This window comes from Anomaloglossus baeobatrachus, chromosome 5 (assembly GCF_048569485.1).
Source record: "Anomaloglossus baeobatrachus isolate aAnoBae1 chromosome 5, aAnoBae1.hap1, whole genome shotgun sequence".
Classification (NCBI taxonomy): Eukaryota; Metazoa; Chordata; class Amphibia; order Anura; family Aromobatidae; genus Anomaloglossus; species Anomaloglossus baeobatrachus.
In genome coordinates this window covers 131403441-131416493 of record NC_134357.1, presented here as the reverse complement: position 1 = coordinate 131416493, position 13053 = coordinate 131403441, and positions in this window count along the sequence as shown.

The window sequence follows — 13053 nt, the reverse complement described above, 5'->3', positions numbered from 1 at the left end:
AAAGACCCCATTACTGCAAACTACTATTAATTGTACATACCAGTTATGGTGCACAATATAGTTGTGCAGGAGCCGCCTGTGTATACAGTCAAAGCAGCACAATAATGGGGATAACACTAATGGGTGTTTATATTTATCTGTAGGGTGGGCCCCTGGAGTCAATTCCCCTGGTGGGCCCCAGACAGCCCAGTCCGCCCCTGGCCCCAGGTAAGCTACATTCAGATTTTGAGACGCTCCCCTCACTTTCTTCCCAACTCTTTGGGAGGAAAAGGGCATCCTATAATCCGAAAAATATGGTACATCTTTTAAAGTAATTGGAGTACAAGCAGTTCAAGGAGAATTTTGTCAAAGATCATTAACAGGTTTATGCTGAACTAATTGTATTCCTCTTATTAAAGGAGCAGCTAAGACTACAAGCCTCTTCTAACCTCACACCAGCCTGTGACAAGATCTCAGCACATTGTAGGCGGCATGCCAGATATAAACTGGGTGATGGGTTGATGCGACCTCATTCATATTCCAATTACCAAAACAACTGGCTGGTACCTAAACAATATAAGCACAATGTACCTGTTGTGACCCACCTATTCCATTTAGATTGTAAGCGCCTACAAGCAGGGACTGATGTTTACTCCCACAATTCTAAAATGTTATGGAATATGTTCAATGTAAAGATTATAATTATTATTAAATGCTTTTTAATAAAGCATTATAAAGTCAACCACTGATTCTATATATCAAATAGTGAATTGATAGGGCTATATTGCTTTTGCTAAAATGGCTCTTTTCCAGGTGTATTCTTGTCTTTTGCACCATAAAAATGAAATATATCCAAGAAAATGTTTAATAAAACCTTAAACAAAGTGTTATTTCTTTCACCATTATTCTGTCTGATGCTTTCGAGCTAGTTGTTTATTAGACACATCACAGGAATAAAGCTAAAGGGATGAAACATGATACAGAACTTTAAAATATATGGTTTTGGTCAGTGGCAATTTCAGGGTTTTTTTCTAGCAAAGAGCATAAGTTCAAAAGGCCAAATGACTGCACAACAGATAGTTGTAAAAAGCAGCGATTACGAGCAAGTGCAAATTTCTTCTATATTTGTAGTTCAAAGAATTTTAAATGCATAAAATTACACATTACAATTATCAACTGAGGAGTTCTTCTGAAGCCCTAACATAAACCATATTTTTGTTTTATAAGACGCACCGGATTATAAGACGCACCCCAAATTTAGAGAAAAAAATATGGGGTCCGTCTTATAATCCGGTGCTGTCTTACCGGAGGGGGTGCGGCAACGGTGGTGGAATAGAGTCAAAAGGCGGTGGTGGAGTAGGGAAATGCTGCGGGCATCCCAGATGCTTGCTGCAAGCATTGTGAGGCAGGAAGAGCATCCAGAAACAGTCGGTAGTGTGGGCTTCAAGAAAATGACACCCGGAGTCTGTGTATGCGCAGATGGAGCTCTCGGCTCAATGACAAGCCAAGAACTCCATCTGCACACGCGCCGACTCCGGGCGCAATTATTTGATGACACCACAGACAATTTAATTTTCAGAATAGCGGCTCCTGCCTCACCGCCCGCAGCATAGCGTCCAGCACCGCCCACCACACAGTACCTAACACCGCCTGCATTAAGCCCCCCGCACAGCCCGCTGCCCGCAGTAAGCCACGCATCTCCCCTGCCTCCTGTGACCCCTCTCCACCACCCCCAGTTATCTACATTCGGATTGTAAGACACACCCCTCATTTTCCTCCCAAATTTTTGGGAGCAAAAGTGCGTCTTATAATCCCAAAAATACGGTATTTAGATGTATGTACTGTCCACTTGTGTATGTTATTATTTATTTTTTTAAAATGCATCCCCTGTGTTTATAGATATTTTGATGAAATTCTTCAATATCCTTATCAAAAAGGTACTGTTAGAGACAAAGCTTCACACAAGGACAAAAATTGTGGTACCCTCCTTTTAAACTAACACAAACACAATGAATGGTCACTGAAAGAACTTGAAATTGACAAAAGTAATTTTCAGTTTAAATTTACAATTACTGAAAAACCGACATTGCTTTTGAATTGTGGTTCAACAGAATAATAATAAAAAAAGCCTAATGAAAATGGCCGGGACAAAAATATTGGCACTCCTAGAAACAATTGAAAATAATGTAACCATATGGACATGTTAAACTAAGGTGTGTCTTGTAATTAGTATCACAGGTGTCTACATACTTGTAATCAATCTGCCTATTTACAGAGGGAAAAGTAGTCAATGTGCTGTTTGGTATCATGGTGTATACCATACTGACCATGAACTAAAGAAAGCCAAGGAGAGCTTTATCTCAGGAGATTAGAAAGAAAACTATAGACAAATACATTAAACGTAAAGGCTATAGGACCATCTGCAAACAACTTGATGTTCCTTTTAATACAGTTAAACATATTTTTCATAAGTTTAAAGCCTATGCTACTGTAGGCAACCTCCTTGGATGTGGCCACAAGAGGAAAATTAATGAGAAATTGAAAAGACAAATAATATGAATGATAACCAAAAAGCCTAGAATGAATGCCAAAGAGATTAGTGGTGAACTCTAAAATTAAGGTACATCAGTATCAGGTTGCACCATCCGTTGCAGTCTTGGCCAAAGCGAAAGTGGACTTCATGTAAGACGATCGAGGAGGAAATCACTGTTGAAAACAAATCATAAAAAGCGATGCTGGAATTTCTCAAAATGTATATTGACAAGAGACAAATCTTTTGGGAGAATTTCTTTTGGACAGATGAGACAAAATTGGTGCTTTTTGGCAAGTCACATCAGCTCAATGTTCACAGATTCAAAAATGAAGCATACAAAGAAAATAACATTGTACCTAATGGGAAACATGAAGGAAGCTCGGTAATGTTTTCAGCTGCTTTGCTGCATCTGTCACAGGGTGTCTTGAATATTTTGAAATTTAGGATAAAAACAAAATGAGCAAATACACTGCAGTAAGTCAATAAATAGTACATGTAAATAACATAGGGTATTAAGTTTTTACTATTCTGATTAAAAGAGCGTAAAAGCAATTTCACCATGACAAGGTGTAGTTAACCACACTATGGGTCAGCAGACCTCAAAATAGACAGTGGCAGAGCAGAATCCAGACCTGACTGTTTTGCACCTGCCATGTGAAGCTATATAGACAAGCTGCACATCCCAAAAGGGCGAGCTATGGCTGTGTATGTACAAAGTACCAAAAGCTAGAGCAAAACCAAATAAATGAACATATGTTGGTAAAAGTGTAACACCACAACATTTCAGAGTCAGACACACCTTTCTGGGATAATACATGGATTGGGCAGCATGTATCCATTGTCAGATTCCCTTTAAGTTAGGTTCACACATGTTTAGTGCTTTATGCTCAGCTTTGCATTAATATAAACATAAAAGTTTAGACAGAGTTGTATAAAACCTTATAACCTCTGCAGCCAGGTAGGCTTCAGTACTAGGGTTTTTGTTCCACCCCCCCCCTCCAAATTTCCTTTTTATATTACGTGTTATGTATGTGGCGCCCTGGACAAGCCAGGGGCCACAGAGAACAACACCCACACACCCCACACTCCCAGTCAGGCACACCGAAGTCAGACACAAAACCCTTGTTGCCTCCCTCCAGGGGCTGATGTTCACACCAGGGGGGTGGGCCAGGCGGTTGGCCCCACCCACCGAGGAGTTCACAGTCCTGGAGGCGGGAAAAACAGTAGAGATTAGTTTTGGAGGTGAAAGAGAGAGGAAGGAAAGTGGTAGTGGAGCAACTATCTGACAGCGTCCGGGTGTGTGGCCCGGGCGGTACAGCAAGGTTGGCGGTGGAGAACGTCTGCAGGAGTGGCCTATCGGAGTCTACTGTGGACGGGCGGTGGCCCGGCGGTAACGGACCGGAACACAAAGAGAAGTCAGCACCATCTGGCAGGGGCTTACGGACCCCGGCAAGGCTAGGAGTCGCCGTGAATTTGCCAAATCCGTCAGCGAAGGGAACCTCCTGGGTTTCCCAGCAGCCAAGTCCCGACAGAAGGCAACAGTCCAACCGTGAGAGGGACACACAGCCACCGCCAAGGCTACCGTTTCCCAGGGCCAGAGCCTGCGGGCAAAAGGGGCTCCTCCGGCCCATATCCAAGCTGGGGAGTGGGTTACCGGTGGGAACCCATTGGAACCGTTATACTACACAGGTGCAAGGAAAGGCAGTCACCATCAACCTGCCGGGAGAAAGAACACCGCAGCCGTCTGTGGGACCCGTCCATCCAGCCGTGTGTTTTACCGAGAACTGTGTCCTCATCATTGGCTGAGTGGGTACCACCATGCCGTGCGGTGCAGCGCTGCCCCCGCGACCCTGCACCTCGCCGGGCCCCGTGGCTCGCCTGCCGTCCATCCCTACCCCATCGCCGGGCCCCGGGACGGCCAGCCCCCTGCCCACGGAGGAGAGAACTAATAACAAAGCTGCTCCCTGTCACCGCTCCCGGGATCCCCGTCTAGAGCAGCGGTGGTGTCACCAATATCACCACAGCCGTGGGTGGCGTCGCGGACAATCACCAAATCCCCCACCATCCAATCGATCTCCCTTTTCACTCAAGGGCGAGGAACGCCGCTCGAGTCCCCGGGATCCGGCCCACCGCTTGAGCCACCACCGAGCAGTAGCGGCAGCCGCAGCGGCAGCAGCGGCCGGACCCGAGCAGTGGGAGAGCGCGGCGTCCCCTCCTCCGCCCGCGACAAGTTGGCGTCACGAACAGGATCCTACCATTCTACCAACTGGTGGAAGTGCGCCTTGTGTGACCGCCGGAGGTGTCCGGACAAAAATTTGGAGAAACCGCCATCTTGGGCGCGAAAAATTCTCGCTCGAGCGTCTCCTCGAGTAGTGGAGGCGCGAAGGCCAAAACCCCGCCCCTGTAGAGGAGGAGCCGGAAAGAGACTAAGCAGGGACGGAAACAAGATGTCTGCGCCCGACGGAGCCGCTGGAAGAGCGGCGGATGCAGCCGAGGGAGCACCTGTAGATGGGAATGGGCCTGCCCAGGTCCTGGCCGTGCTGGCAGGGGGCGCCGCGGCCCCAGCTCTCGCTCATGTGATGCCGTTCTCTTTGCCCTATGTGCCCGGAGCTGCCTGGCTACCGCAGTACGATGGGAAACCTGATGCCTTGCAGGTTTTCCGAAAAAAACTTAGTCCGCTACTAGAACTGTACCCCCTGACTGATAAGCAACGTGCAGCGCTAGTGCTGGGGCAGCTAACCGGCGCGGCTGAGCAAGAGGCGGAGACCTGGGCCGAGGGGGACCGGTCCTCTGTAGCCACCATATTTGAAAAGCTGCAGACTGCATTTGAGACCCGTACCGAGGCCGAGTTGCGGATGCAGTTCTATCAATGCCGGCAACGGCCCGCAGATAGCATTCGGGACTATGCGCTGCGCCTGCAAACCGCACTCCGCACACTAAAGCGGGTGGACACCATCAACAGTGTGGACAGTAATAAAATGTTAAGTGAGCAGTTTGTGCAGGGGATGAGGTCCTCAGAGGACCGCAAACAGCTTCGGCTGTGGGCCCTAGAACACCCTGATGAGGACTTTGCCATATTAAAGGAACGGGCCATCAAAGCTCTGCAACCCCCCGCATTTGAAGCTCCTGAGCCAGCCCCGTGGCCGGTCGAGACTGCTCCCGTCGTGGTGGCCCCTAACCCATCAGCACCTCCAGTGCCTGCAGCCCCAAGCGGAGCGATGGAAGAGCTAGCTGCTCAAGTTCGCCGCATGGATGGGGACCTCGCTAAGATCCTTGCCGCACTCCAGCCTCCGACCAGATCCCAGGCCCCGGTGAAGATGCAGCTCGCCGACAGCCCTGAGGACGTCCCCTGGATGCAGCGGAGAAGGGCCAATGACTCATGGAACGGACCCCCAATCTGTTACAGGTGCAGCAAACCCGGCCACTACTCCCGACGGTGTCCGTTAAACGAGCAACCCCTGGGGCCACGGGCCAATCCTCAGGAGTAGAACCCCATGGCCCCCCAGACTGGCGAGACCGGTACATCGGGGCCCGGCCCATCATCCCCGTGGCTGTGGACGGCATACCGGTGATGGCTCTCCTGGACACTGGATCACAGGTAACCACCATACCATACACACTGTATCAACGGTATTGGGGAAAAGACGAGCTGGCTCCCCCAGATGCCAGTATAACACTGATTGCTGCTGATGGACTCCCATTGACCCAAGTGGGATACAAACAAGTGGCCATGACTGTGGGGTGAGCTTAACTGCAACACCAGGGTATGATTGTGATAATGAATGAACCCAGTGATCATAACCCAAAGGTAGTGCTAGGGACCAACGTGATGGAGCACTGTATGAGTGACGTGCTGACCCTACTGCAGCAGCTGGCCGCCACGGCGGCGGGGAGCCGACAGAGAGCTGTGCAGCGTGAGATCCGACTCCTGATGTACCGCCAACATGTGAACTCGACAGGAGGAGAGATTGGTGGGGTGAGAGTGATGGATGTTGCCCCTTTGATTGTGCCTCCCAGGAGCGAGATGATGATTTGGTGTAGAGCAGCGGTAGGGCCCCAGGGAAGTGACTACCCCGCCATGATAGAGCCCATGCCCTCTGAACACTGGCCCACAGTAATGGCCGCCCGAGGGGTGGTAGATGTAAAGAAGGGGAGAGTGCCCGTGAGGGTGCTGAACTGCGGGGAGGAAGAAGTCAGGCTTCCCCGGTACGCTACCCTTGCCAAGTTGTTCACCTTGGATCCCCACACCAACCACAAGGCCATTCCCCCAACCTCACCACCTACTGCCAGCACTCACCCATCCCAAGGGGAGTTAGACGAGTGGTGTCGACAACTACACATAGGCACTGACGATACCCCTACACATCACAAAGAAGGGGTATACCGGGTGGTACGGGAGTATGAGCGGGTTTTCAGCAAACATCCCCTAGACTTTGGGCAGATTAAAGGGGTCCAACACCATATCCCCACCGGTGAGCATCCCCCTATCAAAGAGAGGTACAGGCCTATTCCTCCTGCACACTACCAATGTGCCAAGGACATGTTGAGGAACATGAAGGAGGCAGGGGTTATCAGGGACAGCTTTAGTCCCTGGGCCGCCCCATTGGTACTGGTTAGGAAGAAGGATGGCACCATGCGGATGTGTGTGGATTACCGAAAAATTAACCAGATAACACATAAGGACGCTTACCCTCTGCCCCGCATTGAGGAATCTCTGGCTGCGCTGAGAACCGCTAATTACTTTTCCACCCTTGACCTCACCAGTGGGTACTGGCAGGTGGCTGTGGCACCAGAAGACCGAGAGAAGACTGCATTTGCTACCCCTATGGGACTCTGTGAGTTTAATAGCATGCCGTTCGGGCTGTGCAATGCCCCTGGAACCTTCCAACGGCTGATGGAATGCTGTCTGGGGCATCTAAACTTTGAGACCGTTCTGCTGTACCTGGATGATGCGATTGTGTACTCCCAGACATATGAAGCCCACCTGGAGCACCTAGCCGAGGTGTTCGCGTCCCTTGCCAAATATGGGATGAAGTTGAAGCCCTCCAAATGTCATCTGCTGAAACCCAAAGTGCAGTACCTAGGGCATGTGGTCGGTGCAGAGGGTGTCGCCCCTGACCCTGATAAAATCACCACCATTCAGGACTGGCCGAGGCCGACCACGGTGAAGGAGGTGAGGCAGTTCCTGGGCCTGGTGGGGTATTACCGTCGCTTCATCAAGGGGTACACGAAGATGGCTGCCCCCATGCAAGACCTCCTCGTGGGACAGACCAAAGGTGGTAGACCCCTAGGAGCCCCATTGGTGTGGGAAGAAAGGCATGAGGAGTCCTTCCGTCAGCTGAGAGTGGCCCTGACCGGAGAAGAAATCCTAGCATACCCTGACTACAACCACCCCTTCATCCTTTACACCGATGCCAGCAATGTAGGCTTAGGGGCAGTCCTATCCCAGGTCCAAGACGGAAAAGAGAAAGTGATTGCTTATGCTAGCCGAAGGCTTCGACCGACTGAGAGGATCCCCGAGAACTACAGCTCTTTCAAGCTTGAACTCCTGGCACTGGTGTGGGCTATCACCGAGCGGTTCCGCCATTACCTGGCAGCGGCTAAGTTCACCGCTTTCACGGATAATAACCCGCTGACCCACCTGGACACCGCCAAGCTGGGCGCATTGGAACAGCGGTGGGTGGCTAGGCTAGCCAACTACGATTTCACCATCAAGTACAGGGCCGGTCGTGTCAACGTTAATGCCGATGCACTCTCTCGGATGCCCCACTTGTCGGAAGAAGGGCCTGAGGATGACGACCTCGAAGAGATTGAGCTGCCCGCATTTCATCAGCCACCGACTGAGAAGGTGCATGTCTATCAACAACGGGTAAACCTGGACCCGCTGCCCAGCCAGGAGTGGCAAGAAGCTCAGGACCAGGCACCCGCTGTCCGCTTAGTCAAGATCTTGGTGGAACAGGGCACTGCTGGGATAGACCCTGCCGCCCCAGATGAAGCCCAACGCCTGTGGCGGGAATGGACCCGGCTGTATCTGCACCAGGGGAAGTTGTACCATGAGCTGATTAACCCAAAGACCCATGAGAAGATCTGCCAGTTGGTGATTCCCCAAGCTAACGTGCCCACCGTCCTGCAAGCATACCACGATGGTGCTGGACACTTCGGATGGAAGAAGCTAGAAATGCTGTTGAGAGAGCGGTTCTATTGGAGTGGAATGCGGGAATCTGTAGAGGCCTGGTGCCGAGAGTGTGGCCCTTGCACGCTGAGAAGGAAGGATGAGGCCAGCCAGAAGGCGCCCCTACACCCGATCGTTACACATCAACCGCTGGAGCTGGTTGCCCTGGACCATGTAAAGCTCACCCCCAGCCGAAGTGGGTACACCTACGCTCTTACCAACTAAACTGTGGCCAACAAAAACTCAGTATATTCCCCCTTTGTTTACATACGCTCTTACCATTGTAGATCACTATTCAAGGTTCATGGTGGTTGTCCCAGTCAAAGACCTAACTGGCTGTACCACCGCTAGAGCGTTCCAGGCCTATTTCTGCCGACCACATGGATACCCTGAGAAGGTGCTTACTGACCAAGGCCCGGCCTTTGAAGCGGAGGTATTCCATGAATTTTGTCAGTTGTATGGCTGCAAGAAAATCCGGACCACGCCTTACCATGCCCAAACCAACGGCATGTGTGAAAAGATGAACCACCTGGTCCTGGGCCTCCTCAAGATGTTGCCGCTAGAAGAGCGGAACCTGTGGCCGGAGAAGCTACCTAACTTGGTCGATATGTACAACAATATCCCTTCCAGCTCGACGAAATGCACCCCAGCATACCTGATGAGGGCACGCCCCGGCCGGCTACCGGTGGATCTGGACATGGGACTGGAAGCCCCAGAAGCACCCCCTTCGACAGCTGAATGGGACACTCGGTGGAGGGTGCAGTATCGACAAATTCAGGAGTATGTTGAGAAGAACTTGAGTCGGAGTCGGGAACAACAGGAGCAGCACTTTAACCAGAAGGCGTCTGCTGGCCCTTTCCAGCCTGGAGATGTAGTGCTGAAGCGAAAGAGGAGGACCCACAAGCTGGAAGATCAATGGGAGCAGACCCCATATGTCATACAGCCCACAGGATGGGAAGATGGGAAGGCCTACCAGATCAGTCGTGACCAAGGGGGCACTTTGGCCACGGTTTCCCGGGACCATCTAAAGAGGTGCCCACCAGCATTGAGGGCAGCAGCTGAAGCTCCGGTTCCTAGACCGGTGGAGAAGGCAAAAGAGGTAATCCACACCGTGATGGGTGACTTTCTAGCAGACTGGCCTACACAGAATGGCGCGGTGATTCTTCCAGTGATACTATTCCCACAACCCGTGGATGAGGAAGTAATGGAAGTGGTCAACCATGAGCCAGTGCCCAGGGATGAACCTGTACCCAGCTCCCCTATGCCTCCGCCTGCCCCACACGATAGCAGGGAAGAGGAACTGATTGTTCCCTCTGACCCACTGCCTGTCCCCACTGACATCGGACCCCGGAGGTCCACTCGGCCCAACCTAGGTAGACCCCCACTTAGGTAAAGGGAAACTGTTCTTTAAAGGGGAAAAATTGTGTGTGTGTGTTAAAAGTACTGTTTAAAAGAATGATAAGTAAATGATTAACCGAAGATTCACCTGATTGACAAACCTGATTAGAACTGGTCGTGGCCGGCAACTGGTCCCCGTTGGGACCCCTTACAAATTATGCGTAGAAACTACTACGAACAGGCCCGAGAACTAGCAGGGCAACCACAAACTTGTAGCATGTAAATAAAAATGTGTTTGTGGCTTTCACCGTTACCGCCTCCGGAGAGGCAGATCGGAGGAAGGGCCCGCAGTGGATCAGGCTGGGGCCCAGCCACCACCGGAACCGGTGGCGATTCTCTGGGGGTTTCAGGGGTTCCCCATGGACGTGGGTCCCCTGAAAAGGACAGAACCCGCTCGGGCAACTTGTGCTGGACTGGGGTCAAGGGGTGGTGCCTATTTGCTCAGGGGCAGCATCAGGGCCAGGTTGCTTGGGTGAGAGAGAGCGGAAGCTGTAACCGTTACGCAACGTTTAAGTAAGAGTACCTCCCGATGTGGGAAGATGTTATTATAAATGTATTCTGTTTTACCGTTTTATCTTTTACAGTTGTGAAAATAAAACCGGTGATGGACGGGCAGCCCGCGGACGGTCTGCATTTTACTAAGGGGGAATGTGGCGCCCTGGACAAGCCAGGGGCCACAGAGAACAACACCCACACACCTCACACTCCCGGTCAGGCACACTGAAATCAGACACAAAACCCTTGTTGCCTCCCTCCAGGGGCTGATGTTCACACCAGGGGGGTGGGCCAGGCGGTTGGCCCCGCCCACCGAGGAGTTCACAGTCCTGGAGGCGGGAAAAACAGTAGAGATTAGTTTTGGAGGTGAAAGAGAGAGGAAGGAAAGTGGTAGTGGAGCAACTATCTGATAGCGTCCGGGTGTGTGGCCCGGGCGGTACAGCAAGGTTGGCAGATGGTGGTGAACGTCTGCAGGAGTGGCCTATCGGAGTCTACCGTAAGGACCGTGGACGGGCGGTGGCCCGGCGGTACTGGACCGGTGCACAAAGAGAAGTCAGCACCATCTGGCAGGGGCTTACGGACCCCGGCAAGGCTAGGAGTCGCCGTGAATTTGCCAAATCCGTCAGCGAAGGGAACCTCCTGGGTTTCCCAGCAGCCAAGTCCCGACAGAAGGCAACAGTCCAACCGTGAGAGGGAAACACAGCCACCGCCAAGGCTACCATTCCCAGGGCCAGAGCCTGCGGGCAAAAGGGGCTTCTCCGGCCCATATCCAAGCTGGGGAGTGGGTTACCGGTGGGAACCCATTGAAACTGTTATACTACACAGGTGCAGGGAAAGGCAGTCACCATCAACCTGCCGGGAGAAACAACACCGCAGCCGTCTGTGGGACCCGTCCATCCAGCCGTGTGTTTTACCGAGAACTGTGTCCTCATCATTGGCTGAGTGGGTACCACCATGCCGTGCGGCGCAGCGCTGCCCCCGCGACCCTGCACCTCGCCGGGCCCCGTGGCCCGCCTGCCGTCCATCCCTACCCCATCGCCGGGCCCCGGGACGGCCAGCCCCCTGCCCACGGAGGGGAGAACTAACAAAAAAGCTGCTCCCTGTCACCGCTCCCGGGATCCCCGTCTAGAGCAGCGATGGTGTCACCAATATCACCACAGCCGTGGGTGGCGTCGCGGACAATCACCAAATCCCCCACCATCCAATCGATCTCCCTTTTCACTCACAGGCGAGGAACGCCGCTCGAGTCCCCCGGATCCCGCCCACCGCTTGAGCCACCACCGAGCAGTAGCGGCAGCCGCAGCGGCAGCAGCGGCCGGACCCGAGCAGTGGGAGAGCGCGGCATCCCCTCCTCCGCCCGCGACATGTATATTTAGTATTTTGTGTATTTTTTCACTATACATTTTAGATTAATTTTAATAATTAATAAATCTGTATATTGTATGAGTATTGTTTTTTGAAAGATAGATGTGACTTATCTACTCATACCATCTAATTCTGTTTTGTAGAATCACAAAAAAACAGGAATCTGATAGAAGCCCCAACAGGGCCCTGAGTTCTGATTGGTGCAGGTAAGAATCCTATAAGCAGAATTTGCACCTGTCGGACATTTACGCTATATACTTTGGATTTGCCATAAATGTCATATAAGGGAATACCTCTTCAATTTATTGCAATCTTTAGGATTGGTTACGTTTGACAGTGGGGTCTTTGGACCAAAAGAGATTGTGCACATCTGGTTTAGAGCATCAGATTCAGATAAGTGTGAAGCAGGTCTAAAGCCTGCTTTACACGCTGCAATGTATCTTACAATGCGTCGGCGGGGTCACACCGTAAGTGACGCACATCCGGCATTGTAAGTTACATTGCAGTGTGTGACAGGTACATACGATTGCGATTGAATGGTAAAACATTCATCGCATACACATCGTACCTTTCTCTAGAATTGCACGTCAGATTGTTTATCGTACCCGGGGTAGCACACATCGCAGTGTGTGACACCCCGGGAACGATGAACAGATCTTACCTACGTCCTGCGGCTCCCGGCCCACAATGCGGAAGGAAGGAGGTGGGTGGGGTGTTTACGTCCCACTCAGCTCCGCCCCTCCGCTTCTATTGGCCGGCTGCCGCGTCACGTCGATGTGACGCCGAACGTCCCTCCCACTCCAGGAAGTGGACGTTCGCCGCCCACATCAAGGTCGTATGGAAGGTAAGTACATGTGACGGGGGTTAATCGTTTGTGCGGCACGTTCAACAAATTGAACGTGCTGCACATACGATGGGGGCGTTGTAAATCGCATACGTTATCGTATGCGAAATTGCAACATGTAAAGCAGGCTTTATATACACAGGTTGATCAAATTTTTCTCCTTTTATTAAACCATTTTTAAGACAGTACTTAACAGCTAAACAGTGCACAGCACAATACACATACTGTATGATGATATTAAGAGGAAAAAATATTTAAGAAAAACAA